A 13,873-nucleotide genomic window follows, 5' to 3' on the forward strand; every position below is an offset into this window, starting at 1 on the left:
ATGGAGCATTATTATGAGGAGGATGATTATTATTAATATGATGATGACGCCTCTGGCTCTATGGACCAAGATTTGGTTGAGGCTTTGGACCAGGGAGTTCAACATTCCGTCAACAAAGCGCTTGTTTGCGCAATTGCTCCCTTAAAACGTCATCTTTCCAATAATGCACAGCAACAGGGTTGGTTGCCGTCCTCTTCCAGTCATGCTTCTTCTAAGTCTCCCAGTAATCCCCATAAGTCTGCTTTCCAAAAGTTAGCAAAGGCTTTATCCTCTGACCGGTCTTCTGGTAAGTCCTCCAAAGGGGCTTCGACGTTGCAAGTTCAGCAAACTGATACTGATGAGACTCATTCCACTTCGTCTTCTGATCAGGAGAGACCTCCACCGTCAAAGAAAGCTCGTAAAGAGGATTATGTTGATGCTCCAACGCATCCTCAGCTTCTTACTTTTGAACCTTCTGATATCGTTAATTCGAATTCTTCCTCTTGGCTTCCGTCCCCAGCCGTGGCGGAATATGTTCAAGCACATATTCGTCAGCCTTTTGAGAAAGATGTCAGAGCTCGCCTTCGTTCAGAGTGTCCACGTCCTGACTTGCCGGATAAGTTGGCCGACACTCCGGAGGTTGATCCTACTATGGTGACATACCTTAAAAAATATGCAAAGGACCCCAAAATTGGCATTGACAGGGCATGGCGTTCCTGCCAAGATAAGTTGTTGGATCTATTGGGTCCTCTTACAAAGATTTTGGACCTGGGTTTTCAGGCCAAGGAATCATCAATTGTTGTGGATCCAGATGATTTAATTGAATGGTCACAAAGGGCTATTTGTCAATTGGGGAATGCCAATTGCGCAATGTCCTGCGAACGTTGCCGCTCCATTTTACTTACTTTAGATCCAAAACTAGCGGAACTATCCACGTCTGAATCCGGCCCGTTGGCTCAAGGCTTATTGTTTGGCCAACCCTTCCTGAAGGAATTGACTAAATTTGTGGCAACCTTTAGTGGGCTGAATAAGGCTAAGGCATCCCTTTGGAGAGCCTTTCGCCCGGTTTTTGCAAGGGCCGGACGATACAGGGGACGATTGTTCGGCCGTGGGTCCAACCAGAATTCCCAACGTGGATTCCAGTCCCAACGTGGCGGCGGACAAGATTCCGGCTACAACAACAGAGCCTCCTTCTATCCTTCCCGAAAGGGGAGAGGTCAATATAAGAAAGGACGCTATGGCGGCAACCAAGGAGGACATCAGGATGCCAACACTTCAGGTGAGGTTGATCCCGGCTTCAGAAGTTGTATTAGGGGGCATGATTACATTTTTTGTACCAAATTAGCATCTGATCTCCAACGATGCATGGGTATTGGAGACTGTTCAGGGTTACAGGATAGAATTCTATAATTCCCAACATAAGTCCCACCCTCCTACCCCTCTAGTTTTTTTCCCTTCAGGATCAAAAGTTCATTTCAGCGGAAATCGATTCCCTTCTGAAAAAAGGGGAAATTCTTCAGACTTCCCGCCATCCTCAGGGCTTCGAGAGCACAGTTTTTCTGGTCCAGAAAAAAGGGGGCGGATCCCGGTTGGTACTCAATCTCAAGGATTTCAACGGAGGGGTGGTTTATCGCCACTTCAAGATGGAAGGCATCCATCTTTTGCGAGATATTCTTCGGGAAGGGGACTGGATGGTCCATCTCGATCTCAAAGACGCGTATTTGTAAATTCCCGTTTACGGTCCACACCGTCCGTTCCTGCAGTTCCAATGGCAGGGGACTTGGTTCGAATACAAAGTTCTCCCGTTCGGCCTCTCGTCAGCACCTTGGTGCTTCACAAAGCTTCTGAGGCCCGTTGTAGAATCCTTGCGAGCCCAGGGAGTTCGCCTAATTATCTATCTGGACGAAATTCTGATCATGGCAGATTGTCCTCGAAAGTTGATGACGCACTTGGAGTGGTCCATTGCTCCCTTACAGTCTCTGGGTTTTCTGGTGAATCCTCAGAAATCGGTCTTCCTTCCTTCTCGGGTGATAGAATTTCTGGGTGTCCAGGTCAATTTCCTCTCTTGCCAACTCCTCTTGCCCTATCAGAAGATTCGTTCCAACAATAGGGAGCTGAATTTAGTTTTATCCAAACAGAGTGTGTCGCTGAGGTCTATAGCATGGATTGTCGGTCTGTTTGCTTCCTCGATTCAGGGAATTTTCCCGGGCCCTCTTCATTACCGGGCGCTTCAACGTTTGAAGATCCGTCATCTCCAGAAAGGCCTTCGCTATTCAGATCTGGTCCCTCTTTCAGAGGAAGCGAGGTGGGAGATGCTATGGTGTTTGGAACACATGGAAGCCTGGAATGGGCGAGCCCTGTTCGGAGCATCCACAGAGGTGGTGATAGAGTCCGATGCCAGCCTGTGGGGCTGCGGGGCCCGTTGCGGGCCGTTGTCGACGGGAGGTCGGTGGTCTCAGGAGGAATTGTCTCTCCATATAAATTGCCTGGAGCTACTAGCGGGGTCTTTTGCAATCCGTTGTTTATATCCATGCCAGACCAATTGTTGCCTACTTCTCCGCATGGACAATGTTTCAGCGGTTCGGTATGTCAACAAGTTGGGCGGGACAAAGTCTAAGATTTTGGCGGAAATCGCCAAGGATTTCTGGCACTTTTGTCTTCAGAGGAAGATCACAGTTATTGCAGAATATCTTCCCGGTCGCAACAACCTGATTGCGGACTGGAACTCGCGACATCTTTGGGACTTCAGCGATTGGAGGCTTCAACCTCGCATGTTCCGCTCTCTATCCCATGTTTGGGGCCAGTGTCAGATCGACCTGTTTGCATCTGGTCTCAACGCTCAGCTTCCCCTGTTTTACAGCTGGAGACCAGATCCAGAAGCCCTGGCCACGGATGCATTTCTGCAGACATGGCCATCGCTCCTGTGTTACACCTTTCCCCCATTTATGATGATTCCCAGGGTCCTGGCTCGCACAAAGCATTATCAGTCAGAGCTGATTCTGATCACTCCTCTGTGGAGGGCTCAAGCCTGGTTCCCAGTTCTCCTGGAAATGTGTTGTGCAGTGACGCTCCTTCTTCCCCAGAAGTGGAATTTCTTGTTGGATCCTCTCGGCAATCCGTATCCCCTGATCGAGTCAGGCCATCTTCTCCTAGTTGGATGGCGAATTTCAGGGATCGCTGGCAGGTCCCAGGCCTTTCGCGAGACGCTACCAGATTTATCAGCGAGGCTTGGTCACCCAACACTCACAAACGTTATGCAGGGGCATGGAAACGATGGTGTGGTTGGTGTGTTCAACGGGAGGTGGATCCCGTTTCAGCGGATGTCTCTCTGATTGTTAATTTTCTGGCTTCCATAGCCTTGTCCGGTCTTGCTTATCGGACAGTTAATAATTTCTGTTCGGCTATTTCCACGGGTCATATCAATATTGATGGCCAGCCTGCTGGAGAACATCCTTTGATTTCTAAGTTGCTTAAAGGTATTCTCCTGGTGAAGCCACCTTGTCCAAAATACATTGTTTTATGGGATGTTTCCATTGTTTTGCGATTCTTGGAGGCCTGGCCGTCCAATTCATCTTTATCCCGCAAGCAGCTTTCAGCCAAATTGACTATGCTTTTGTGTCTTGTTTCATGTAAACAAGTTTCTGATGTTCGTGCTCTGGATCTGGCAGGTCGCAGTTTCACACCTGAGGGCGTTACTTTTACTCTTTCCAGACGCACTAAGTGTAATACGTCTTCTGTTACTTATCCATCTTTTCCAAATAATCCCAAACTTTACGTGGTTCAATGTGTTAAGGATTATGAGGCAAGTACTGCTCCTTTTCGTCATGATATGCAAGGTCAATTGTTAATTGCTCTACAGAAGCCTTTTCGTCCTGTGACCCCAGCTACGTTGGCCTGTTGGGTCAGATGGCTCATGACTGAGGCTGGTATTGATATCTCTATAGTTGGTGCACATTCAGCACGTGGTGCTATGGCTTCTAAAGCTTTTTCGATGGGAGTCACTTTAATTGATATAATGAAGGCCGCTGATTGGTGGTCTGATTCTGTGTTTAAAACCTTTTATTATAAACCAATTGCACATATTGCTTCTGTTGTGGTGGATCAGCTTTGAACAAGCATAATCAGAGCCTCCTGTCCTGACATAGAATTCAAAATTTGGGAACATACGTGACAAGAATTTTCAATTCATATTAAGGACACGGAGGCGAGGATTTTCCCACCCAATTTTCTGCATTTTGCATGTGTTACCTTGTTATTGATTATTGCTAATTGCATATGGTATTCTGTTTATTACTGTTCCTTGTTTTTACCCCCCCTATTTATTGATCTTCTCTGCACACAAAGAATGTGTGTTACGGCTCTATATCTCTTTTCAGGTTCTGACCCTAAATAGCAGCTTCTGTCCCGCCTGGTTCGTCCTGCTGACGATTATCTTCAATCCCCAGTTGTCTACGGCTGCAAGCATCCATTTCTTCCTCTCCATGGATTTCTGGTGCCGCTGGTTACTTCCTTTTGATCTTCATATTGGACTGCCCGTTTTCATTTTGAACTGTTTTAATCGCCAAAGAAAGAGGATTTGGTATTCTCTGTGTGACGTTTTATACTGGTGACTCTATGATCTGCCATGTGATACCCAAGTATTCATGGGTATTGTAGTTTTTATTTTTACATACTGCTTTCTAATTGGCTGCTGAACATTTCTATTAAAGAAATGAGAATGCATAATCCTCGCCTCTGTGACCTTAATAGAATTGAAAATTCTTGTCACGTATGTTCGCAAATTTTGAATTGTCTCCTTGTAAAGTTCGTTATCATAGGTAGGAGATGCAAATGTGGCTTTGATGCAGTTGCACATATGGGTGATGTTTAAACAACAATCTGGCAAATTTGTACCAGAGATAAAAATGTTGTACGAAAGTTTTTATTCTTTTTGCGCTGTAAAAGTTTGTTTTTTTAGAAAGTGTAAGAAAATACTCTACCCAACACGGCTTCCTTAAGTAAAATAGACTCGACGTCATCATGTACCAGAAACTATTGAAAGTAAAGTGGTTACGGAGAGATTGAGTTATTTTTGTGCAGGATGACAAAATGTTGATCTGATGCCGCAATTGTAGTATTTTTCAGTAAAGAGAGGAAACAGGGTGTTGCTTCTAGCAGTCCTACAAAGGCATCGTTATTGGCAGTGTAAAGTTGTAAATCAGTGTTCAACAGCTAAATCTCCGTTTTACAAAAGAGTTAAGTTCTATAATAAGAACATCTCTCAAAATCAGTCCAAACCAGTAATTTACAGGAAGGGCATCCATCCTGATGGACTTAAAGAAACCACAAAAACAACTATGACAAAAAGGAATGCTTGAATTAAACTGAACTATGGACATTGCTCTGGCCACAGGAGTGTAGATATTTGGAATGGTCACGTGGGAAACTAACTGCAAGCAATCTCAATTTCGAGAAAGAGGTGTAATGAGCCCAAGAGAGAACGATTTGAAGTCTTTCTTTTTCAGGACCTCAGAACCACGGGAAATTTGCATTTAGTATGCAGGGAGTGCTGCGTTCTGTTAGTTCAAACAGAGAGCAGCGCGCAGCCCACACTATTTATTTACCTAGCAACACTTTTTCACTCTATGAACGCGGATGGCAATCAAAAATTAGGACTGTAATATTTTTGCAAATATCAACAGACTGCGCAAACCATATTGTTTCTGCAAGTGCCTCACTACCACTGCCTTGCTGTTAAACACAAAGGATAACTGTGACAACACCTCGGGAGGCTGCAAGAGGCCGCACCGCTTTTATGAAGTGTTGTCATTAAAGGATTACAAACTAAATGGGTCTGCACCTAACAGCCGTGAGGGAGCGCACAGGAAGCACCGCTGCCTCAAAGGGATGAGGACGCATGAGCCAGGCTCATGGCGGCTCTTCGCAGTTCATTCCACTCAAGTAATCTGTAGCGAGCATAACTGTAGCCTCTGGTGCTGGTGGGTGTCTGCCAATCAACTGAGCGGATTGTTGAGGTAGCAGGTAGGGCTGGTTGTGTGCTGAGGCTGACCTTGTCTAAACATAATACATCAATGGGATACGCTGTGAGCATATTAAAATACCTTGGAGACCTAAAAAGACAACAGACACATGCCCTGCAACATAAAAAACAAGCGCTGAAAGACAACTGTGGCCCCGCGGCTGCAAAAGTTAAAGCGACACGGGAGGGAGCAGAGGGCATGTACAGCGGTTACCTTGCTGGCGCGAGCAGGGGCCGGTGCGATAATTGCTAACAGATAGCGCTGCTGCTCGCTCCCGCAAGGTAAACGCCATACATGCACGAGTACTAATAGGAAACAGTGCAAAACATGGGCGAGTTTCAAAAAAAGCCTGGAGCGATTCCAAGAGGTCACACCAAAGCAGCGCTTGTGCGCTGCGTTGGCAAGACCTAAAAAAATAGCCAATGGTCTTACGAATGTGAGCGGGAGCTGCATACTTTACCCCATATAAGTGGTCTTATTCTTTGTCCTTATTTAAAAATAAAAATGCAACTATTCCTTTGTGAAATATGCCTTTTGAACAATGCTTCGCTCTATACAAATACCATATACACATATAAACAAGTTCAAAAGACAATAGTGGCCAACGCTTTTAATGGGAATTGATAGTCCTAGAGTCCTAGATTTATTTTTTGGGGAATATTTTAATAAGCATTTGACGCAAACTCGAAAAAAAGATCTTATCAAAAAAACAATATATAGGGGGGTGTACACTGGTACATAAACCAAAACTTTCATTAATTGTTATGGTTTTTATGTGAGGCAGATGTAGCAGCACAAGTCCCAGACACTGGGTGGCATATTTGCTAACATTTCACGCAGCGCAAGGGAACTTTGCTCCAAGGTTTCTCAGGTCCATGCCTGATGTGCATCTCCAAACCAGGTATATTTTCCACTTTGCATTCTGGAACTTGTAGTTCCGTTTTATAATGGAAAAAAAGACTACAAGTGCCAGAATTTAAAGAGAAACCAGTACTGGAAAAGCACATCATGCACAACTTGTGGAAACTTGGCAGGGCTAACAGAAGTTTCTGCTTTGCATTGCGTTAAAGGGATAGAGCTGAATTGCACCATATTTATAAAGATATGGCGCAAATCAGCTTTCTTCTAGTGCCGACACACTTGTAGTTGCCTAGCGCCAACACAAGCACCCTTGTGCCCTGGCACAAGGGTACCTGCGTTATGGGCAGGATTGTTTATGTGCAGGAAAGGATACCTTCTTTCACAAAAAAAACAACTTTAGAGGATTATTCCTCTTTCTATGTGTGCTGCAATAAATAGCACACATGGAAACAGCAAATAACAAGAAGAAATAAAGATATTTATCCTCATTACGCCTCTCTGTGGTAGGGGCACTATTTTGGCGCAATCCCAGGTTCACTACCTTTAATACATTTAGGATTGAGTCAAATTCTATTGGCGGATGCCCGGGAACACTCATGCTTCACCCTACCATAACGAAATGTAACACAACGCAGCACAAGCCGCTACGTTGCATTACATTTCTTTACAAATGCACGCAAAGCGGGGAAAATCGGTACTTGCGTACTTTGTAAATCCTATTTAAAAGACTTTCACTACTTAGGACAAATACAGGTCATTAGTAAATCGGGCCCCAGTTGTTTTGCTATCATGCCCCGTGTTAATTTTCCTTATTGTAAGATATCTTGCAGTTGAGAAGTTGGATACTAAGGATTTGATTTTAGTTCAGTTTAATGATTTTCTTTCCAAAAATGTTTTTGTATAATGCTGCAAAAAAAGAAAAACTTTAAACTTAAAATTCAATTAAAGTAATATATGGGGTTTATTTACCCTAAATTCACTTACCATGCATAGTCAAGGCATGCGTGATAAAGGCTTCTACGTCGTAAAGGCATCTGCGTGATATAGACTATCTACAAAACGGCGTTAATTGTAAGGTCATACAGATGTGTTTTCTGTGATGGATCTGTTTGGGGATATATACAGGGGTTTATTTTTTAGCCCTTGCAACACTTTTACGCCACCTGTGCGCCACTTTTTGTGACGCACAAGTGGCGTAAATAATGAACCCCGTTGTGCCATATTTTCAAAATTACGCATCTAAGCAGATGCTTTACTTTGTAAACACCTGCGCTACATTATACGTGCATCAGGTATAATGTATGCAGAGCATTCCCCCGCAATAAAGGGTCGCAGAAATGATGCAGTTAAATCTATGAGATTTCACTGCAACACTTCTAGGACGCTACTGCGTCAATGTCTTATGCCTGCCTCACAGCAGGCGTAAGACTGGCGCAGGCACTTTCACATGGGGCTTGCCCCATGTGAAAGGACACATTGCTGGAGTTGTGGCTGTTTTCAGACACACCCGAGCAATGCGCCTTGTTTGCACCTACAGTACTGACGTATCTAACTTCTTGCGACATGGAGCACCGTACATTAAATACGGTGCATCCATCCGGTCTCAAGGAGGGTGCAGTGAAAACTGTTGCATCACTGTTTTCATGCATCAATGCAACTGTTTTCATAAATGAGACCCCTAATTTTAAAAGCAGATTGTTTCATAGGCAATATTCATGCATTTATCTAATTAATTAAATGAATGAAATAATGTTATACTGATATGTACCAAAACATACAACTTCATATTTTTTTTCCCCGATATCTTCAAGAATAAAATTCAGACATTTCGAGTACAAGTGGACTACATTACCCATAAATCTTTGGTAAAGATTGATGTGAAACCCAACATAGATTTTGTAACAAATATTCTACTGATGGGTGGGTAGGCAATCTCTTGGGCGCATTTAATGACATGAGAGTAATCTACAATACACAGTGTATGTCTTGTCTAGAAGTTATCATGGACAGTTGACTCACTCCTGACACACATGCCCCATTAGGTGGCCAGGTCCCTACTATGCACAACCTATGTCTTGTACAAAAGTGCTCATTGCTAATCTGTTCATGCACCCATGCCCCGTTAGGTAGGTAAGCCCCTACTACACACATTCTTTGCTCTATACAGAAGTTTTGATAAAGAGATCACTCCGGTACACCAAATTGCCATTAGGTGACCAAACCCTTACAATGTATAGTCTACACCTTATAGAGAATTATTCACAGTCTACTTCCTCAAAACATTCAAGCACCATTTGGTGGTGAAACCTCTACTACATACACCATACATTTGGTACAAAAGTACTCCCTGAGAGTATGCTCCCTCCTCATACTTACACCATATTAGGTGATAAAACCCTCCTAAGCACAGAGCTGGTTACGCAGAGACTAGTTCTTAACCATAACAAAGACCCATTATGTGGGAAAGCCCCTACCATGCACAGGGTATGTCCTTTTGAATTAGAGGTAAGGGAGCAGCTGTGCTCTCTGAATGCGTTAGCACACCATGTGTGCACTTACATCAACACAGTCACCCTTGTGCAGTAGTGCTATGGTGTCTGTGTTGTGGTTAGACCAGCCTTTGTTCAAGAAGGGGTCTCTTTCTGCATTAAAGCAATCCGTTAAGGCTATTTCCGCTATGTATATGTGCTGTAGAATATAACACTCGTGCAAATAGGAAAAAACTAAGAGCAATAAAAATTATTTTTCTTTGTTATGCCAGCCTCAGAGAAATGCAGCATTTTGGCACAAATCTATGCCTACAAGTTATTTTGTATTATGTGTGCACTAAAGATATAACACAAACTTGATAGAAAATGATTCTAATTGTAAGGTAAATCTATGATTGTAAGTGATTGAGTTTTATTTCTTACACATAACAATAGAGTTTCATTTTATTATTAATAATAGACTGCTCTAGCAGACTATTATAAATTAGAAAAAAGCATTGGCAAAGCCAATAGATTTCGCCTACAGAAGAGCGATTTGCTTTGCAAATGTCTTGTAGTCATGTTGTACAGTAGTGTGGAGTGCATGGCGTAGAGTGGTGTGGAGTGGTATAGAGTGGAGTTGAGTAGAATAGAGTTGAGTTGATTAGAGTAGAATAGAGCGGCCTGGAGTGGAATGGATCGGCATACAGTGGAGTGGCATAGAGTTGAGTGGATTGAAGTGGCTTAGAGTGATGTGGCAAAAGTGGCACAGAGTAAAGTGGAGTAAGGAGGCATTGTGTGGAGTGGGGTAGAGTGGCACTGTGTGGAGTAACGTGGCATTGAGTAGTGTGGCATAGAGTGGCGTGTAGTGAAGTGGGGTGGCATAGAGTGGCGTAGAGTACAGTGAAGTGGCAGACAGTACAGTGGTGCAGAAGTAGAGTGGTGTAGAGTGGAGAAGAGAGCTGTATAGTGCTCTGGCATAGAGCAGAGTGGCATAAAGTGCAGTGGCACAGAGTAGAGTGCAGTGGTGTAGAGTAGAGTGGTGCAGAGTAGAGTACAGGGGCAGATTGGAGTGGGGTAGAGAGGCAATGTGTGGAGTGGCGTGCTGTACAATAGAGTGGCATGCAATGGAGAGGGGTGAAGTAGAGTACAGTGCAGTAGCATAAAGTGCAGTAAAGTAGAGTAGAGAAGTGTGGAGTAACAGAGTGCAGTGGGGTAGAGTGGTGCAGAGTAGAGTGCACTGGTGTAGAGCAGAGTGGTTTAAAGGAGATTGCAGAGATGGAGAGCAGAGTGGTGCAGAGTACAGTACAGTGAAAGTGAGTGCAGTGGCACAGAGTAGATTGGTGCAGAGAAGGGTAGATGGGCGTGGAGTGTAATGACGTAGAGTGGTGCAAAGTAGAGTGCAGTGGTGTAGAGTTCAGTTGCTTTAAGTGGAGCGGTGCAGAGTTCAGTAGAGTGGCAGAGTGCAGTGGTGTAAAGTACATTGATGTAGAGTAGAGTGGTGCAGAGTACAGTGTCGTATAGTGCAGTAGAGTCTAGTCGCTTAGAGTGTAATGACGTGAAGTGCACCGGTGCAAAGTAGAGTGGTGTAGAGTGCACTGGCATAGAGTGGCATAGAGTGCAGTGGCACAGAGTAGAGTGGTGTAGAGTACAGTGATATAGAGTGCAGTAGCATAGAGTGGTGTAGAGTGGTACACAGTAGAGTGCAGTAGCTTAAAGTACAGTGTTGTAGAGTATAGTGGAACAGAGTAGTGTGGCGTAGAGTGTAATGGCATAGATCAGAGTGGTAAAGACTACAGACCGGTGGTGTAGAGTAGAGTACAATGTCGTAGAGTGCAGCGGCATAGAGTAGAGTGGTGCAGAGAAGAGTAGATAGGCAGAGAGTGTAATGACGTAGAGTGGTGCAGAGTAGAGTGCAGTGAAATAGAGTTCAATTTTGTTAAGCTGAGTGGTGCAGAGTGGTGAGGGGTGCAGTCGTGCAATGTAGAGTGGCATAGAGTGCAATGGTGTAGAGTGGCGCAGAGTAAAGTGGCGCAGAGTAGAGTGGTGCAGAGTTAAGTGGCACTGAGCAGATTAAAGTGCTGTGTTGATTAGTGAAGACACATAGAATGGCAGAGTGTGCAGTGTTGTAGAGTCCAGAGGTGTAAAGGGTAATAGTGCAGAGGAGAGTGGCATTGAGTGCAGTGGCCTTGAGTAGAGTGGAGTGGTGCAGAGTAGAGCAGAGTGCAGCGGCATAGAATAGAGAAGAGTAGAGTGGCATAAAGTGCAGAGATGTAGGGGCATATTTACAAGCCCCTATCGCCACAGGAACGTCCCTTTTTGCGATTTTTCTGTGGCAATAGGGGCTTTGCCTTATTTAGAAGGTGGTGTTAAGCCACTTAACATGGCTCAGCGCCACCTTGTAAATAAAGCATTGTGCAGCACACATAGAAACAGCAAATCGCACATAAGCAATCATTAAAAAAAATAACAATTTGCAACTTTGCACAGTGCAGCACACATAGGCGTTGCAAATCGCCATTCTGGATTTTTTATATGCAGGAAGGGACACCTTCCTGCAAATAAACAATCATTTCCTCAACGCAGGCACCCTTGCACTACGGTGCAAGGGTGCCTGCGTTGGCCCTAGGTAGCTGAATTTAGCGCCAGCGCAGGGAGAAACGCAAGGGGTGCTGTATTATTGTAAATATAGCGCATCCCTGCATTTCTAAAGTGACAGTATAACGTTAGCAATTATAGAGCTAACCCGCACTCCACCACTTTCTTGTAAATATGCACCGTAGAGTGGTGCAAAATAGAGTGGCGTAGGGTGCAGGCTTAGAGTGGGGGAGAGAAGGGTGGCGTGAAGTGCAATGGCAAACAATAGAGTGGTGCAGAGTGGAGTGGCATAGAGTGCAGTGGCATAGAGCAGAGTGGTGCAGAGTAGAGTGTTGTAGAGTACAGTGGCAGTGTGCAGTGGTGTAGAGTAGAGGGAAGCAACATGGAAGGAGGCTGGTGGTAGGAAATAGAAGTTACATGGACAACGATATGGGAACCTGAAAGCAAAAGCACTCATATGGAGTGCCTGACAGAAAAAAAGTAGCTCCAAAAACGGGAGCAGTGGATGGGCACAAGCAATTGGTTATGCGTCAGGGGAGAGTCATACACACCCGCCATGGCATGAAAAATGGGAGTGCAGCAAATGAGTGCTACGCAGAAGCTAAGAAAAGGTAGGCTATGGACAGTCTGTAAGCCCATTGTATGTAAACAGAAGTCTTGCAGAGACAGCGCATACACTGTCGAGGAGAAACCTAATAAAGACACATACATGACAAACAACGTAAGATTATTCCATTTTTGAACCACAATGGGTGGAGCATTTTGCTCCTTTTTTTTAAGCTTCTTATATTAATTTCATACATTTAAATTAGATAAAAGGTCAATAACACTAAACTAAAAAAATTACTGCGAGGGACATTTTTTGCTCCTTGGCAGAGGTAGACTGTTCCCTCAACATGACAATGGTTTTGATGGCCCCACAGTAGATGACCATCTCCTTGTATTATGGGATGATTTCTGGTCCATGTTCTACTGGCACAGCTTACCCAGGAATAATACTTAGGTGTTGATTACGATGTCGTTCGAAAAGGCTGCAAATCGGATTTGGGTCTGCCGATTTGGAACCCTTCTTTCCGACCGACTGATACATTGTCCATCTTCAGCAAAAGATCGAAGTTCCTCAACTTTTCCCCAAAACTTTGCAAAGCAAAAGTCCTGCTTTCATTTCCAAACCATTTATATGCTCTGAAGTCTGTTCCCAAGACCATCTCCAACCAGTCTATAGATGTTCCAAACAAGCCCCCCAACGAAAGAGACTCGCATCTGTTTTTAGCACAAAATTCGGACATACACCAAATATTGCACAGCCATTCCAGGCCTCCAGCTTGTTCAGCCATCATATTCTTTCCTCCTGAACCTCCTCTGAGAGAAATACCTGATCGCCATACCACAAACCTTTCTTTAAAGCTACTGCTTTTAATCTCTGTAAAGCTCTGTAATGAAGCAGAACTGGAAAAACTGCCTGAAGTGAAGAAAAAAACCAAACCACTCTTGCCAGCAGTGGCGGCTGGTGACATTTGAAATTGGTAAGGCGTAAAAGTGCAGGATAAGTGTTGTGTGGCGAGCGAGCCCGATCTCTATGACGGGGGTTCGAGGGGGGTTCTCCCCCGGAAAGTTTTGGGGGGAAAAAGTGAGAAAATGGTGCATTTTCAAGTAAATCTGAGAAAGAAAGAAGGTTAATAAAGCAATTGTGAAAGTGTAGTTATGACATCAATAAAGAGCCTCTGGGTGGCATTACTTGAACTGTAGACACTGTGGCAAGTTGGGGTGTTCTGGACATCCATTCCAAAGGCCCCATGTTCTTGTAGGTACCTGTACATTGAGGCAGGTAGGGCTGTGGTACAGATGTAAATGCTAAGCTAGAACATCTGAAGGCCAGTAGGGCTGGTGAAAAGTCAATCACGTCAGGCCGGTGTCTCTGAATGGCAAGCATGGCTGTGACAGTGG

The 13,873-nt window shown here is 44.3% G+C and overlaps 1 pseudogene; it reads left to right on the forward strand.

The window, feature by feature from the left end:
• On the forward strand, positions 1–13,447 carry LOC147692734 (uncharacterized; annotated as a pseudogene).
• Positions 13,448–13,873: the final 426 nt, after the last annotated feature.

Source organism: Lissotriton vulgaris, chromosome 9, assembly GCF_964263255.1.
Source record: "Lissotriton vulgaris chromosome 9, aLisVul1.2, whole genome shotgun sequence".
NCBI lineage: Eukaryota > Metazoa > Chordata > Amphibia > Caudata > Salamandridae > Lissotriton > Lissotriton vulgaris.